General features: G+C 37.9%; 1 protein-coding gene and 1 pseudogene across 4 annotated transcripts in view; one reads left to right on the top strand and one right to left on the bottom strand.

Annotated features, from left to right (window-relative positions):
- KHDRBS2 (KH RNA binding domain containing, signal transduction associated 2) overlaps window positions 1-19,126 on the bottom strand; it is a 522,708-nt gene that overhangs the window by 442,957 nt on the left and 60,625 nt on the right. The window lies entirely within an intron of this gene.
- On the top strand, window positions 8,485-8,967 carry LOC105084393 (large ribosomal subunit protein eL21-like; annotated as a pseudogene).

Raw genomic sequence — 19,126 nt, 5'->3', positions numbered from 1 at the left:
GAAACCAGCTTGGGTCTGTCCAGCAGAGAGATGACGCTGACTTGGTCTAAAAAGGAAGGGATGAAATGGTGAGAAAAAAAATGTATGACCTAGAGTCACTTCATGCAACTCACTGTGGAAAATCAATGTTTTGGTGAAATCTTGAAAACTGACTTTCCCTTATTTCTTGTATGTATATTAGATAGTTATTATTATCATAAAATCACCTGTAAATATGTCTTCCCTCCTTGCTCTTGGCCAATTATGCTATTTCAAAGCACTATTTAAATTAAAATATGAATGTGACAGTTTTTCAGCTCTTTTGGTTCTATTAGAGATGCAACAAGAACATTCTGTTTCTCTTATTTTGGAGTAAAGAAAAGATGATGACACTTTTTTTTTTTTTTTTGCCTTTCTCAAAAAATTAGTTATTCACTTAAATTTTTTAAATTATAATTGACTTAAAATAATACATTAGTGTCAGGTGTACAATGTAGTGGTTTGAAATTTTTATACATTACAAACCGATCATCAGTGTAAGTCTTGATGGAGATTTTGTCTCCATCTGTCACCACACAAAGGTCTTACAATATTATGAACCATATTCCCTATGCTGTGCATTACGTCCCCCTGCCTTGCTTTATAATTGAAAGTTTGTACTGTTCCCTTCCCTGTTTGACCCATCACCTCATCGCCCTCCTTTCTGGCAACCACCAGATTGTTCTCTGTTTCTATGAATTTTTTTCTGTTTTGTTATGTTTGTTCACTTTTTTTGGTTTTCTAGGTTCCACATATAAGTGAAACCATACAGGATTTGCCTTTCTTTGACTCTTTTCACTTAGCATAATACCCTCTGAGTCCATCCATGTTATTAAGTATGGAAATTCTTAATTCATATTAATTTATATTACATTTTGAAACGATTATTATTTAAAGGTCTGAGGACTTCTAGAGGGAAGAGGAATACTGTATTGCATCAAACAGCTTTGTTTTTGTTATTTTATTTTTAATAAGCATCTTTTCATAAGTAATTTCACATAGTTTATATGAAATCCCTGTAAAATTCCAGGTTATAATCTTTTAACATATTATTTATTTGGCCCATGTGCAATTTGTTAAAAATCTTTTTGAAGTCAGATTACATTGCTCACTAAGATAATACCTGAATGAATGCCATGCTGCATAGTTTGTACAGTCATTTACAATGACTTTTTCCAGTTACATGTTCTAATTTCCCTGAAGACAATTACCTTAAAATAAATTGAGCTTTTTGGAAACTAATTATATGTAGTACGTCTATAATTTCTACTTTGTATGGTAGCATCAGATTCTTATTTTTGTACTCCAGAGTATCAACAAGTCACTTTAACTGTCTTTGTAAACCAAGAAGCATTCTCTACTCAAGTCTTTCAATTCCTGATACAATTATTACATACAGAACTCTGACAACGGCAAAGAAAAGGCTACTCATTATATCCTCTGATGCTGATGACAAACTTTTGATCTCTGCACTTTGGGTACATGCACTTACCCACCTAATAACTTTCTTACTTGTTCACTGAGACAACAGTAATGGGGACACACTGAAGAAGCCACTGAGTCCCCGATGACTAAGTGTTATGGTTTCTTCTCTTGTCACTCTGTCATAGAAATAAATTACATTTGTCTGACATTATTTGCTTTCTACAAAACTATTACCTAGGCATTTTTAGCTATGCAATTTGATCAACTGATGATTAATTCCAAAAACTTTTCCATGAAGAAATGGAGCTAAATGAGATAGAGATAGCATTTCTACTGTTTTTTCTGTTCATTTCTATACTTTCTTTTAAAAATTTTCATGGTCATTTTGCCCTTCTGATAGTTTCAGGGAGTTATCAAGCATATCTATATGACTAACAGCTCAGTACTGCATTTCTCCACTGTGTAGTAACAGAATGGAGTACACCAAACTTGCATGTCTTTAAAACAATGAAAAGCAATGTCTACATAAGTTTCCTTTTCTAATTTTTAGTTTAAAGTAATTTTACATCATAATTAATGCATGCTCCTTGTGGAATATTTAGACAACATAGGTATCCATAAAAATGGAAAGGCATTCATTATAATCCAGCAATAATTGAACAGTTTTGTGTAGAGATGCTAAGTCATTTTAGAGAGGAATACCAGAATATATAATCAGTTATTAACACATCTAAAGGAAGAAATTGACAGCAATACTATAATGTAAGGACATTTAACACCCCAATTACATCAATGGATAGATCATCCATCAACAAGGAAACACTGACCTTAAATGAAACATCAGACACGATTTTATAGATTTGTATAGATTTGTTCCATCCAAATGCAGCAGAATACATGTTCTTCTCAAGAGCACATGGAACTTTCTCAAGGATAGACCATATGCTGGGACTCAAAACAAGTTTCAATAACTTTAAGACTTATATCATATAAAACCCCTTTTCCAATAACAATGATATGAAAGTCCAAATCAATTACAAGAAGAAAACTGGAAAAATCCAAATATGTGGAGAACGAACAACATGGGACTGTACAACTATTAGGGCAATAAAGAAATCAAAGGAGAAATAAAAAATTACCTGAAGACAAATGAAAAAAATGACAGACCAAAATCTATGAAAGACAGCAAGTGGGAACTACAAGGGAAGTTCACAGCAATACAGGCCTACTTCAAAAACAAGAAAAACCTCAATCACCTACACCCAAAGAAAATAGAAAAAGAACAAAGGAAGCCCAAAGTTAGTAAATGGAAGGATATAATAAAAAATCATAGCAGAAATAAATGAAACAGAGACTTAAAAGACAAGCAAAAAAATAAAGGAAACTGAGAGCTGGTTCTTTGAAAAGATAAACAAAGTTAACAAACAGCTAGACTCACTAAGGAAAAGAGAGTGAAGGCCCTGATGGTAAAATCAGAAACAAAAGAGAAGAAATAAAAATGGATACCACAGAAATAAGGAGGATTTTAAGAAGATTATGAACAGCTATATGCCAACAAATTGGACAACCTAGAAGAAATGGACCAATTCTTAGAATCATACACCCTTTAAAGACCAAATCATTAAGATGATCATCTTAATAGGCGCAGAAAAAGTTTTTGATAAAATTCAACATCGATTTATGATAAAAACTCTCCAGAGAGTGGGCATAGAGGGAACATACCTCAACATAACATAGGCCATATACGACAAGGCCATATCATACTTAATGGGGAAAAGCTGAAAACATTTCCTCTAAGATCAGGAAGAAGACAAGGATGCTCACTCTCGCCATTTTTATTCAACATAGTTTTGGAAGTCCTAGCCACAGAGAAGAAAAAGAAATAAAAGGAATCCAAACTGGAAGAGAAGAAGTAATACTGTCACCATTTGCAGATGACATGATATTTACTATACAAAGAAAATCTTAAAGACACTACCAGAGAGCTCATCAATGAATTCGGTAAAGTTGCAGGATACAAAATTAACATACAGAAATCAGTTGCATTTCTATACACTAATACTAAAACAACAGAAAAAGAAATTAAGGAGACAATCCCATTTACCATTACCTCAAAAAGAATAAAATACCTAGAAATAAATCTACCTAAGGAGGCAAAGGACCTGTACTTTGAAAAGTATGACAATGATGAAAGAAATTGAAGATAACACAAACAGATGGAAAAATATACTGTGTTCTTAGAGTGGAAGAATCAATATTATTAAAATGGCCATACAACGCAAAGCAACATACAGTTTCAATAAAATCCCTATCAAATTACTAACGGCATTTTCCACAGAATTAGAACAAATAATTTTAAAATTTGTATGGAAACACAAAAGACTCTGAAGAGCAAAAATAATCTTGAGAAAGAAGAATGGAGCTGGAAGAAACACGCTCCCTGACTTCAGACTATACTGAAGAGCTACAATAATCAAAACAGTATGATACTGACACAAAAACAGACACATAGATCACTGGAACAGGATAGAGAGCCCAGAAACAAACCCATGCACTTATGGTCAATTAATCCATGACAAAGGAGGCAAGAATGTACAATGGAGAAAAGACAATCTCCTCAATAATAAGTGGTGCTGGGAAAACTGGACAGATACCTGTAAAAGCATGAAATCACGGCAGTTTTTTGGTTTTTTTTTTTTTTGGATTTTCTTTTGAATCTAGAGTAATGGAAATAAAAGCAAAATAAACAAATGGGACCTAATTAAACTTATAAGCTTTTGCACAGCAAAGAAAACCATAAACAAAACAAAAAGACAACCTACAGAATGGGAGAAAATATTTGCAAATGATGTGACTGACAAGGGCTTAATTTCCAGAATATATAAACAGCTCATACAGCTTAATAACAAAACAAACAAACAAACCCAAATAACTCAATCCAAAAATGGGCAAAAGACTAAACAGACATTTCTCCAAAGACATACAGGTAGCCAACAGGTATATGAAAAGATGCTCAATACCACTATTTATTAGAGAAATGCAAAGCAAAACTACAATGAGGTATCAACTCACACTAGTCAGAACGGCTATCATCAAAAAGAATACAAATGATAAAAGCTAGAGAGGGTGTGGAGAAAAGGGAACCCTCCTATATTGTTTGTGGGAATGTAAATTGGTGCAGCCACTATGAAGAACAGTATGGAGGTTCCTCAACAACTAAAAATAGACTTATCATATGATCCAGCAATCCTACTGGCATATATCGGGAAGAAACTCCAATTTGAAAAGACACATGCACCCCAATGTTCACAGCAGCACTATGGACAATACCCAAGAATGGAAGCAACCTAGATGTCCATTGACAAATAAATGGATAAAGAATAGTGTGTGTGTGTGTGTGTGTGCATGCATGCGTGCGTGTGTATATATATGGTGGAATATTACTTGGCCATAAAAAAGAATGAAAAATGCCATTTGCAGCAACATAGATAGACCCAGAGGTTATCAAATTAAGTGAAGTAAGCCAGAAAAAGACAAATATCATATTATATCAATGATATGTGGAATCTAAAAAAAATACAAATAAATTTATTTACAAACCAGAAACAGGCCCACAGGACAAAGAAAACAAACCACACTTACCAAAGTGTAAGGGGGGAGGGATAAACTAGAAGTTTGGGATTAACATGTACACACTAATACATATAAAACAGATAAATAACAAGGACCTACTATAGAGCACAGGGAAATGTACTCACTATGTTGTAATAACCTATAGTGAAAAATAATCTGAAAAAGAATATATATGTGTATGTATAACTGAATAATTTTGCTGTACACAAGAAACTAACACAACACTGTAAATCAACTATACTTTAATCAAGTCAAACAAAAAAATTAAATAAATAAAATATACAAAAAGTTATAGAGTATGAAAGGAATAAACAAAAATAACAAAACAAAAAATAAAACAAAATAATAAACAAAAAATTTTAAAAATAAAAACAAAGAAAGAAACATTTAATTACCAAGTAGACTCTGAAAATAATTTTCAGTGCAATATATGAGAAAAGAACATTTATATGCAAAGTATAATTGTAAAATATACTGAAGCAAAGAATGTGGAATTCGTCTGGGAAGAACATGAGTTTTTGTCAATAAAATGTAAATGATCTTTCAATATAACAACGAGGAATGATGCCAGTATTGACCTGTTTTGAAGTTTATGCTCATCTAAAACCGAAAGTCAATATATGGTTGTTAAAAAAAATCCTTTTATTTATAGACATTTTCAGAAGGAACTTTATAATATAAATAGTGGCCATCTGCCTGGTGATTAGAACTCCTTATTATAGATGAAGCATGAACAACTTACAGTTACATAATATGACTGAGTAAAGGGCATCTCACTTGTCCCACCTTCAAATTAAAACTTTTTATTTACTAAGCAAAAATGTTTTCTGCTCTTCATATCTGAATGCAGAACCAAATCTTTAACGATTAGCGTCAATAAAATAAAAGAATAATTTTCATGTTCCTTTGAAAACCCCTTCCCCATGAAATTTCAGAGATCCGTGTCCTATAAAACAGCAGGCCTCTAGCATTTCACAATTTAAGTCCAGAATGAATTCGCAAATATACCATAAATAATAACTATTCATTTTGAAATATAAACTTAACCTTAATGAAAGAATACGAGGAAATGCTTTAACACAAGTTTCACTTCATTGATATTGATCAGAAAGATGCACACTTTCCAATTTCAGTCTCAAAGAATGGGTAAGAAAACGCCAAAGGTATTTTGACACAGATAATATTTTTAGCATCATAACCCTGTGGGGTCAGTAATAATAATCCCACTTTTCAAATAAACAGAACTTTAAAAAAGCAAATGTAACAGATAAATACAAAAAGGAAAATAATAGGGGAAAAAAAAGAATTTAAAAATTTGAGATAAGCAGCCCTGAGTGTAGCCTTACATGTTCTAACTTGTCTTGAATAAGGATTTCCTGTACAATTCTTTTTTTTTTCCATACACTTTGCAACCTTTTGTATGTTTTATCTTAGAATATTTTTAGTCCTATTTACAAGCTGCCTCAAACCCATCTCAGAAATAAGTGATAAATACCACTGTACTTTTAAATGATTTGATATTTTGCTTAATAATTATTAAGCCAACAATCACTACAAATGCAAAATTTCTCTGAGTTCTGTCTGTGGTTTTTGGAATTAAATGTGAGCTCTGAAAGTAGCTCTGTCACTTGAGAGGCACATCGTCTTAAGCAAGTTAATTAGTCTCAGTTCCTTTTTTTTTAAAAAGGAAACTACATCTAGCAAATGATGACATTAAGTGAAGTAGCATTTTGTGTCTCCTTCTCTGGCAATAATTATCACAGTTTTGCCATCATAATGGTTCATACTCATCACCCTCTGTATTATAACCTCTGAGCAGCAGGTGTATTTTCATGGCCCCTGTATGCAGCCCAGTGACGGACCGGGTAGAAGAAATGACTCTCTAAACCTGGGCTTTCCACCAAAGAAAAATGAAATGGGTAATTTCTTACAGAACAGAGCTTAAACGATAAGACAGTAACCTTAGGTGTGAACGATGATGGTAGCGAAACAGACGTGAAAAATGAAAACTTCAAAAGCAACGTCAGCAGGTCCAGTGTATACTGGAGGGGATGGGAAGTCATTCTCAGACATGGAATAACAGTTTCCTTTTTACTGAGGGCATGAGTAACTATTTCAGACCCATTGATGGTAAATGAGTAGTAAAAATTTGCAAATGAAATTAATTAACAACCTACACAGTAATTATTTTGGTGATTGAAATAGAAAGAGAAGTTGCGAAACTGGATTTTAAAATAATCCAAGTAGTTGTTTCCAACAAGATAAATTGTAAGAGGGTTAGCTGTTTTATTTTTTTTAAGTTTATTTGTATTTATTTTAATTTTGGGGGGTAGGTGATTAGCTTTACTTATTTATTTATTTAGTGGAGGTACTGGGGATTGAACCCAGGACTTCATGCACTCTACCACTGAGCTATACCCTTCCGTCCAACCCAGTTAGCTATTTTAATTACTGCTAATGCATTTGAATACCCTGAACCAACTAAAACTGTGAAAGTATCTGACACTACCCTGCCCTGCCTCCTGGCTGCTTATCCAAATTCCCACCACTGCAAGTGTCAGCTTCCAGGTCCTCTGCCCATGGAGTTGCACGAGCAGCTCCCTGGGATTTCTTTCCCCGTGACCTCCTATCACTTAATTCCTCTGCCACACGTTCAGTCAGTACTACCGTTCAGCCCCAGCACAAGACCACATCCCCACGCTGGGGCCTTGGACAAGTCACTTAAGCATTCTGCGCTTCATCTGTTCCCTCCCACCACCCCCAACCCACCCTAAAATGGGAATCGAATCTTACCAAATGCCAGTAGATTCCGAAGACCACAGGCTTCCTGACAGAGTACTGTGTCTGTCTCCTGTTAGCTGGGCAGCACTCGGCATCAAGAATGGTGGCAGCTAATGCTTCCTACACATGCTCTCTGGGCCAGGCAGCACCCTAACTCCTGCTTAGCAATGGGCTGGCTCACTCAAGCAGCTTGTTTAGAATCTCTGTGTTACATGCTTGCTTGTCAAATGGGCCCAACAGCCCTGTAAAGCTCCTGCGAGGATTAAATGAGCCAGGTCACTCATTCACTTAGAACCGTACCTGGTACATAATAAGAGAATGATAAATACCAGCGATTCCCATCTTATTACTTGCGTTTGGGGCTGGACACAAGACGTCACTGAATGCTTCCCTGTCACTCAAACAGAAGCTCATGACAGCCAATGTCATCGTATTTCACGAGATGACACCTCGTCTTTAGGGAAATTTGTGAACTACTGAGAACATATCCATGACTTATTTTTCAGTGTTTCCTTTACCAGACTAATATCGTAGTGCATACGTTTTAAGAAATGTCAAACATATTGATCTAAATAAAAAATAGGGCAAAAGGGCCCTTTTGGCCAGAACCGCCATTCATTCTGGTAATTCACCAAAATAACCAACGCAAAGGGAAAGAGGAGAGGCACCCTCTGTGTGTTCTCCAGGCCTTTCAGAGAACATGGAGTTGTTCTTTTGGCCACATACATACAAATCTACAAGAAAAGTGATACTGTAAGTTAAAGAGAGCGGGCGATGTTCAGAAAGGAATGCCGTACAGATGTCACCATGGCAACGCTGAAAAGAGTCCACAGTGGTACCCAGCACGCTGTTGGAATTGCTGTAAACAAACAAGCTAAGGGCAAGATTCATGCCAAGAGAACTCACGTGTGGACTGAGCATAGTAAGCACTCCGAGAGCTTCCTGAATCGTGTGAAGGAAAGTGATCAGACAAAGAAGGAAGCCGAAGAGAAAGGTATTTGGGTTGAACTGAAGCGCCAGTCTGCTCCACCCAGAGAGCACTTTGTGAGAACCAACGGAAGGGACCCTGGCCTGCTGGAACCCGTTCCCATGAAATCACGGCATGATTGATGCAAAGAAAATAGAAGACCTGGACTGATTTAAAAAAAAAAAATGAAGAAGAACAGGGGGAGAGTACAGCTCAGTGGTAGAGTGCATGCTTAGCACGCCTGAGGTCCTGGGTTCAACCTCCATCCCCAGTCCCTCCATTTCAAAAAAAAAGAAAAGACAAAAAATACAACAAAACAAAGCTGAATGACAAGAATGATGCCATAGTGGGAGCAACAAAAGAATGTGGAATAAGTCTGTCAAAACCATCATCAAATATGCGTTGAAAGCTTTTGACAGTACTGTCATCTAATGCTAAACAGAGGTACATCACAGAAGGCAGGTGGGCACGTTTTGTTTTTTTTCCACCTTGTTAACTGCCAGACACAAACTCTTAAACCTCGAAGTTAGTATCTTTTAAAAAGAATAGAAAAAAATAGAATAAAACCTATTTTAAAAAATAGATCTTAAAAAAAATCAGTATTTTCTTGATACTCGTTCCAAATATATCCGTGCACCGTCCTCCAAGTTTGGGCCCCTTCCCTGAATGCATCCAACGTCTGACCTTGGTTCTGACTCAGTTAAATGCACCTGAAGTTGCACACAACACAAGACGGCAGGACACGCATTTCTGATTACTGAGAGATGACACTCAGACCACGTGGGAAAACTGTAGAGGCATCTCAGGTCACCACCCTGCTTGTTGGTGACAAAGGCAGCGTGATGTGCTGGACAAGCCAGACAGCTCTGCGGCTGCTCATCCTGGGTCCTCAACTTTGCACCCGGGACAAGGAATTTCCCAAGTGACCTAGCGGCAGTGTATCATTCAATCCTTACAATAACCCAATAGGATACCTTCTCTCAATTATTAATTCACTACCGAAAAGGGGAACCCCAAGATTAATTTCCCAGGTGGCAGGGCTAGCAAAGTGATGGGGCCAGGATTTTCATTCCAAAGCTCAGGTTCTTTACCATGACATCAGTCCTTCGTCTTCCCACCCACTCACCCCTTCACTCCGTAGCTATTTACTGAGAGCCTGCAGTGGGCCAGGCACCATTCCAGGAACCAGACACGCCAGGGTGAAGCAGACGGAATACCTGCCCCCTTGAAATTTACAGACCAGTGAGGCAGAAGGTAAATGAGTAAGTAAATGATGAGATAATCTGCGTGGGCAAGAACTGTTTTGGAGAAAAATCAAAGCAGGATAATGTCATAGGAAATAGTTAGAAGAGTTTGATATTTTGATGGGTGATTACAGAGTCCTCTTTGAGGAGGTAACTTTTGAGCAGAGACCTGAATTAAGGAGGGGGGAAGACTCACCAATACCTAGGGATAGAGTGTTCCAGGCAGAGGGAATAGCACGTGCAAAGCCTCTGACACTGGAAAGAATCTGGCACCCGTGAGGGGCTGTCAGAGGACAGTGTGGCCAGAGTGGTGTGAATGTGGGAGAAAATAGTAGAGGATGAGATGGAAGATGCAGAAGGAGTAACAGGAAGGCCTTACAGTCACAGATTGTTTTTTGCTTTTTTTTTTTAGCTTAATTTTGTATACTTTTATTAAAAAGGTGAAATTAGAATACAATCTCACTTTTTAAGTCTCTTTCCCATAAAAATTGGTATTTGTATCTATAAATCTTTTTTTTAATTGAGTTATAGTCGGTTTACAATGCTGTGTCAGCTTCTGGTGTACAGCACAATTTTTCAGTCATACATGAACATACATATATTCATTTTCATTTTCTTTTCCACCATGAGCTACCACAAGGTCTTGAATATAGTTCCCTGTGCTGGACAATGTAAACTTGTTCATCTATTTTATATATACCTGTCAGTATCTACAAATCTCAAACTCGCAGTCTGTCCCTTCCCACCCCCCTCCTCCCTGGCAACCACAAGTTTGTATTCTTTGTCTGTGAGTCTGTTTCTGTTTTATATTTAAGTTCATTTGTCTTTTTTTTTTTTTTAGATTCTACATATGAGTGATATCATATGGTATTTTTCTTTCTCTCTCTGGCTTACTTCACTTAGAATGTCATGGACTTTTAATGAATAAAATATGGCAGAAGTGATGGTGTAAGAGTTCTGAGATCAGGTCCCAGGACACTCTGTGGCTCCATTCTTTCTTTCTCTCTCTCTCTCGGATCACGTGTCTGGGGAAAGTCAGCCGTCCTATCATGAAGAAGTGGGAGGAACTGAGGGCTGTCACTCCCACTGATGTAGGGGAGCCCCCTTGGAGGCAGATGCTACCCCTGGTAAAACTTTTAGATGACTGCAACTTCTTCCGAGACCCTGAGCCAGAACATCATCTACCATTCTTCCGAAACCTTTACCTGCAGAAACTGGGAGATCATAAATGTTGCCCATTTTAAGCTGTTAAGTTTTGAGGTAATTTGTTATGAAGCAAGATAAAACATTAGGATATGAAATTCTTATTCTAAATGTGAGGCAAGTTTCAAAACGTTTTTCATCACAGTTTTGATCAGATTCGTGTTCTTGAGAGATTATCCTGGCAGCCTCACATAGTGGGGCCAGGGTGGAGGCAGGGAGGCCAGTTGTGAGGCAGAGGCTGAAGACCAGGCTGGACTGGGTGAAGGCTCAGGTGTTCAACGTGGAGGTCTAAAACTCGGCTGGATTACTCTGAAGGTGGAAGTTGGCTCTGGGATGGAATGGAAGTTTAAGGAAAAGAGAGGCGTCTATGATTACGCTCAGGTTTTGTCTCAAGCATGCAGGTGAAGACTAGCAGATTTATAATCACAAAAATGACTGGCAAAGGAGCAGACTTGGCAGGGGAAATTCGGAGCTGACTTGTGTTATTTATCAGAGACCAGGGTCAGAGGATGTGGGTACCCTATGAAAGCTTGCTCTTGGAGCCACGCTGGTTCACTGCCTTCCTGAACTCTGTTCCAGACTCCCTGAGACCTACTCCTTCACTCTGACAACAGTCCCCCCCTTTCTTTGTATCCTTTGAACGCAATCACTTTCTCCGAGGCGACCTCAGCCTAGGCACACTTCCAGACGATACTGTCCCCATCCCAGTCCGTATCTCCCACCTTTCACCTTTTCCGACATCAAGCCCACACTACCTTCCTGGGTTCTAAACCTTTTCTTCAACTTGACTCAACACTGACATCTCCACTCTGAAGTTCCCAAGACATGTGAAACTCAAACTGAATTCACCTTAAGTCTAAAGCCAATTTTCCCGCGGCACCCAGGAACAAGAGGGACACAGATCTCCGATATAACCACCAGCTGCTGCCTGGTCGCCACCACCCTGCAGGCAGCATCCATCAAGCCCCCTCGCCTCCACTGGCGCCCCTCTCAGATCCAATCCCTGCCCCCACATCACATGCCCTTTAAACTGGTTTCCTTGAAGACCCATGTGTTACTTACCTTTCGCACCCAAGCTGTCTTTTTAAAGTAGGAATCTGTCTTTTTGAAAAAGGGATCCCCCCTTTTCTACTGGACTGTGGGAACTGCTTTGCGTCGTCCCTGGCTATGCTGAGCACTTGGATCTCCTTTGTTGGATGGATAGTCACCACTCTGACAGGTACCTACTTCTCCCTGCCTGAAGGCTAGGTTCTTATTTTTTTCCCCCGACATGAGGAATCAATCAACCATCCTTTGTCCTCTCTGGCCACGTTCTCATCCCATCTCACACCGCAGCCCATCCCCACGCAGACAGCGAGCATGCTGTGTGCTTTCAGGGTCCTCGGGCTGCTTCTGCTCCCGACCTTTCCTCCTTCCTCTGATCAGAGGAGGACCGCTGTCTCTTCAGTGCAGACCCAGCCTGGACACTCACTCTGCGTGATTATCCCGCCCTGGGGCTCCCTTCGCACCTGGCATTTTTTAAACACAGCACGTTTATCACTTCATAATGTTCTATCTACAGCTGCTTTCCACCATTAAACCATGACCTCCTTGAGGCCAGGGACCACATCACATTGATGGCATTTTTACTCCCAGCACTCGTTATAATAGATCGGGTATAAACTCAAAATCAGCACTCATCAGTCAGCCCAAATAAGGTTTTCTAGAAAAATGTGGTTTTTAATACAAAAACGTCATAGACTATATGTGACTTTCAGTGATTTTCAGATTGCTGCTGCTATGGGGAAACTTTTATTTCCCCAAAACACATTTAAAATTCATAATTATTTCCACAAAGTGTGATTTTTATTTTTTTTTAATAATCTGGAGTGTTTTTAGTCTCATGCCCTGGTCTGAAAGCCTTAAAAAAAAAGAGGGGCAGTGACATATAACAACATTCAAAACAACTTTTATTTTTGAACAGCCTCATTGTGATCATTAAGTGATATTTTAAGCATTTTAAAACCAAACATGATCTCATTACTATATGTTGCTGTTTAGCTGTAATTTTGCTTCTATTTTAGGAAGCTGGCTGAAATTTTTAAGTTGACATGTATTGCATTATAATTTTTTCCATGTAAAATATTGAAAAATCAGCTCAAGCCTTTTTACTCAATATATTTGATTTTTTAAATTAATTACTACTGTTAAAAGGGAGCAGTCTGCAGTCAGTAATAATTCTGATTTTCTCATATTCAAATTCAACTGTATTTCTAGAGCATGAGAAGAACATATGTCCTATGTTTGAGGAAAAAAAAAAAACCATGAGAGTCCTCACTCTTGCCAAAGGTGCCTTGTTTCTCATCTTAATAAAAAGAAAACACTGAAGTGATGCCATTTGGTTCAAATTAAAAGATCCTTTCTGAGCCTATCTGTACTGTGATAATGACCCAAATCGGACTTTATTCACCATTTGGACTAACTTTACAGACAGGCTACACCCAGATGTGCTTCAGTTGGTATTAGTTGATTTTCAAGATGTTTAAAAGCCAAATGCCATCAGGAACCCCTTGTGTTGAAAAATCAGTTTTCCTGAACTGAATAAAGGTGAGCTATCACTCACTGGAGTTAAAAATCCCTAACAAGTCAATAGAAGAAAGCATTTCAACAGAACTGAGCACGGCCCGCTTCACACGCACCTTGCCCTGGGGCACGGTTTCTTCACCCGACACTCACACTCACTCAGCAAACGTTCTGGAGCACATCTCACTGTGTGGAAGTCTTTGGGGGGGGGGGGAGAAGTAACGCTCTGTGTTTAATCACTAATTATCCAGTGACCGATAATTGCAAATGTCACAGAGAATAGTCCTTATTTTACTGTTGTTTCTACCACTCCTAATTTCTTATCCGTATAAGAAAGATACTTAAATAATTATATACTATATTTTATAATTACATAAATCCAATTTTACATATAACATTTATATAATTATAAACCATAATATATTATATAATGTTACAGTACATTAGTATATTATATGTTATGATTATATTACATTATATTGATATAATATAATGATATATCAATAATTAAATACATTATTAAATATTATTATCAAGTGCATTTGCAGTATTTATGAATGGTATAAATATAAACGGGGGCCCATTTATGTCCTCAGCATCATTGTCCTTGCTCAACAATACATGCAAATAATATTCAATTATGATACTAGAAAGAACTGAGATTTCATATTTTTGTGTCTATCTACCTATCTATCTACCTACCTATCTACCTGTATGTCTGTCTGTCTGTCTACCTACCTATCTGTCTGTGTCTGTCTGTCTGTCTGTCTGTCTATCTATCTACCTACCTATCTATCTATCTATTTATATACATATATGTAGACCGCCCTACCTTGTTGGATAGTTTTGAAATTAGCTAGGATATCATTTACGGGCTTGGTGTTTGTGGTGGTTTCCAACCTTTAGAAAAAAATTTACCAACCTTATCCCTTCAGCCCAGGCATCTTTAAGCAAGTATAAAGAGGGCAGATCATGAATCGAGTTCATTAATCAGGGGCTCTATTAAAAAATAAAATTTCTAGAGGCCTTAAAGATGATGTTTTTCAGCTTCTTGGATCAATTCTCTTTCCATTTGTCCTTCTTACTCCTCGGTTTAGTTACTCCCACGCAGCTCTGATGAAATGGGAAGGGCGCTGACCACTGTGGTGGGGGCTGGGCAAACATGCCCACAGGCCTGACTTTGGCTGCTCTGCTGAGATGTGGTAGAAAAGTTTTATTCTTTGAGTCTGTCTGCCTCCAGTCACCCGTAAAGCAGTAAATCCTTGAGGAATGAATTCCACCCCTGAACCCAAGGGGAAAGGGCCAGTGTCTGGTTGCCACTCAAGCTGAACTTAATCCCCAGGTGAGCTTGATTCCACAGGGCTCACAAATGGTGCAGCTTGTCATGAAAAACTACAGAGCTCTCTCTCTATGGCCTTGTCTGTTTTGAACTTTCTATGTAAATGGAACCATACAACGTGCGGTCTGCTGTGCCTCGCATGTTCCACTGAGCATGACGCTTTCAAGGGTCATTCATGTTGGAGCAGGTATCAATGTTTCATTCTGTTCTACAGCCAAATAATACTCTACTGTAAGCACATACCTTATTCTGTTTACCCAGTCATCAGCTGATGGGAATTTACATTGTTTCAACATTTTTGATGAAACAGATAATGCTGCTTTGAGCATCTGGTTACCAGTTTTTGTGTGCATATTTGTTTTCAGTTCTCTTGAATAGATTCCTAGGGTTGGAATTAACTCAGTCATATAGTAGCTTTATGTATAATGCTTTGAAGATCTGCCAAACTGTTTTCCAAAGTTCCTGTATCATATTAAAATTCCAACAGTAACATACAAGAGTTCCAATTTCTCCCCATCTCCACCAACACTTGTTATTGTCTGTCTTGCTTTAGCCATCTTAGTGTGTATGAAGATGTATCTCATTCTGAATTTGATATGGACCTTTAAAAACTAAATATTTTGAGCATCTTTTAATGTGATTACTGGTAATTTTGTATATATTCTATGGAGAAATGCCTACTCAAATCCACTGCCAATTTTTAATTGGATTAATTGTTTTTTCATACTGAGTTGTAAGACTTCTTCACATTCTTGGATACAAGTCCCTTATCCCACAAGTAATTTGCAAATATTTTCTCCTATTCTGTATGTTTTCTTTTCACTTCCTTTATGGTATCATTTGTCCCAAAAAAGTTTTAATTTTGATGTAGTCCAATATCTCTTTCTCTCTTTTGTCACCAAACTTTTATGTCATATCTAAGAAATCATTGCCTAACCAAACCCATGGTCCAAAAGATTTACTCCATAGTTTTATAAATTTCAGTTATCACATGTAGGTATTTGGTCCATGCTGAATTAATTTTTTTGTACATGGTGTGAGGTAGGGGTCCAACTTCATTCTGCTACATGTAGATATCCACCTGTCCCACCACCATTTATTAAAAAGACTACTCTTCCACACCGAACGTTCTTGGCATCCTTGTCAAAAATCAGTTGACTATAGAGTGAAGATAACATGTAGATATCCACCTGTCCCACCACCATTTATTAAAAAGACTACTCTTCCACACCGAACGTTCTTGGCATCCTTGTCAAAAACCAGTTGACTGTAGAGTGAAGATAACATGTAGATATCCACCTGTCCCACCACCATTTATTAAAAAGACTACTCTTCCACACCGAACGTTCTTGGCATCCTTGTCAAAAACCAGTTGACTACAGAGTGAAGGTACATTTCTGCACTTTCAAATCTATTGATCCTTCCGCCCACCCTTATGTCAACACCACACCGTCTTGATTACTGTAGGTTTGTTGCAAATTTTGAAATCAGGAACTGCGAGTTCTCCAAATGTGTACATCTTTTCATGATTGTCTTGGCTACTAACCCACTTAGATTCCCATATGAATTTTTGGATTAGTTTGCCAGTTTATAAAAGAAAGCAGTTGGAATTTTGATACGAATTACATTGAATCTACAGGCCAGTAAATGAATTTTGTCATCTTAATAGTATTTAGTCTTTCAAATCAGGGGATGAATATGGGATGCATTTGCATCTACTTAGGTCTTCTATAATGTCTTTCAACCATGTCTTGTAATTTTCAGGATACATTCCTTATACTTCTTCCATTAAACTCAATTTTAAATAATTTATTCTTTTTGATGCTACTGTAAATGGAATTATTTTCTTAATTTCATCTTTTTGATCTTTCCTCTGACATAGAAATGCAATTTACTTGTGTATAATCTTGTGTCCTGCAACCCTGCTGGACTTTTCCATTGTTCTAATATTTTTGTGTGGATTCCCCAGGGTTTTCTGTATCAATTACATTTTGACATTTACATTCTCTTAACAGTCTACCTGCTTTGTTTCCTATCGCAAGCCCTTGGGAGGACAGTATTATTATATTAGTCTTCCAAATCAGTAAAGTTTTTAATAAAACAAATTTAAGAAAGAAGACTGAATGAGAAATTTCCTCATCATCAAACAAGTTCTCCCCTAGAAAAACACAGTTTGTTATAAAGCAGAGATTACATTTTTATTTGAGTAAAATTTAAATTAATAACTGTGAAATAATGACAGGATTCTGAGAATCTTTTCTGAGCTAAAGAAAGAAAAAAGGCCCTTAGGCATTGGACACTCAATAAATCTCCATTGAATGAATATAAAAATGAACGGCATGTATAAAAATACATAAAGCGTGCACAGTCCAACTGAGAAAACTCAGTGAATTCTCATCACCAGAGGAAATCCTTAGTACACAGACAAGGTTGCCTGAGCACTGGTTCCTGCTTTAGGCTGGTCTAAACTTGGTTTAGCAGGGCCAATGAGCCCTATTTCATATGAACAAAATGGGAGAAAAAAAGAGCAGGATTCAACATGAGAATTCATTTTTAAATTAAATTAATGAAATAATTGGAAGCAATGCTTTGCAAGTTGTTAAGCTGCCTGTGTCTAAAAATACTAAAACAGAGACAGAATTAGCATCTGTCATGGATTCAACAAGGTGACCTTCCATTCTAAGTAGGGGAGTGGACCAAATGACCTCGAAGGTCCATGTAGGATCTGTAATCATATGAATAAAAAAGAACTCAAGTCTTTAATAAAAAGTGAATATTGCTTTCATAAAATGAAATCTGGAACCTCTGTCTAGATCAACTCTTAACCATCTTCAGGGCTGGAGTAACAGCGTAAATACAGTCCCTTACATCCCATAAGTCTAATATTTAAAAGTTATAAACCAAGCTAACAAAGTGTTCAATAAAATAAGTTACATTCTTCTCCCGTGACAAACAGCCTTCCTACTTAACATTGGCGTTAGTGTTCATTACTTCCTAATCAGTAGAAAAGCCTGGTGGGATTTAGACGTCTCGAACCCTCCCCCCTCGCCCAGTTCTGTGGGAGAACAGAATGGCCTACGGGGAAAGCCAGGTTTACTCCCAGTGCCTCACGGCCACGCCCACATCTGTGGGGACACCATCCCACACCATCAACTCCATCCTTGCACAGAGCCGTGTCTTAGGATACTTTAGGTCTGGGGTGGGCACATCTGTGTGTGGTCTATCCTTGGAAACAGAGACCCCCCCAGCCCACACCCCCAAGCTTCAGTCACAGATCTCCCTGCACGTAGCCACTCCTTAGAAACCTTCAGACTGGATCTTCATACACTAGGAACATCAGGAAGACAGTCCCAAGAAATGTATTTTAAAAGGCCCTAGAAGTGTGTTTGGGGCCAAATGGGCAGGGATTTGAGAGTTTCAGGTGCTCAGAGTATGTTCTAGAAAATGGGGGTGGGGCAACTCTCCATGGGCACAATAATTCGGCCCTAGGAGGCTCCTTGCCACTCGGGGAGGCACAGCCAGAGAACAGCCAAAGCAAAGAGCTCAGGGCAGGGGCCCCTCTGGCCCAGGTCTAAGAAGGACGGTACCATGCTGGTCATTCTACCGTCTGCTTTGTCCTCTTGCATTTTACCAAGCAAAATAAAGGCCAGAAGGACAAAAGAACTCGTACAATAACTAAAGCAACTCCTTAAACTTTTAATCCTATGAGAAAAATTCAGGAGATTCAGAACATGAACATTTCAATCAATAAACGAGGTGTTAGATAATAATACATATATTTGTCATATACAGGTAATTTTAAGGTCCCTTGGATATGCAAGCTAATTTAATGGTCTTATGTCGCCCTAAAAATCCATCACAATCTGAGGCAAGTGTGATAAAGAGATATACCATGATATCAAGTGAAAACTTGCAAACTCTTTGTGAACATAAATTGAACAGTATTTCTGAAAA

The sequence above is a fragment of the Camelus dromedarius genome, chromosome 19 (genome assembly GCF_036321535.1).
Source record: "Camelus dromedarius isolate mCamDro1 chromosome 19, mCamDro1.pat, whole genome shotgun sequence".
Taxonomy (NCBI): Eukaryota; Metazoa; Chordata; class Mammalia; order Artiodactyla; family Camelidae; genus Camelus; species Camelus dromedarius.
Note: the sequence above shows the minus strand (reverse complement) of the source record. Positions and strands in the feature narration are given on the sequence as shown.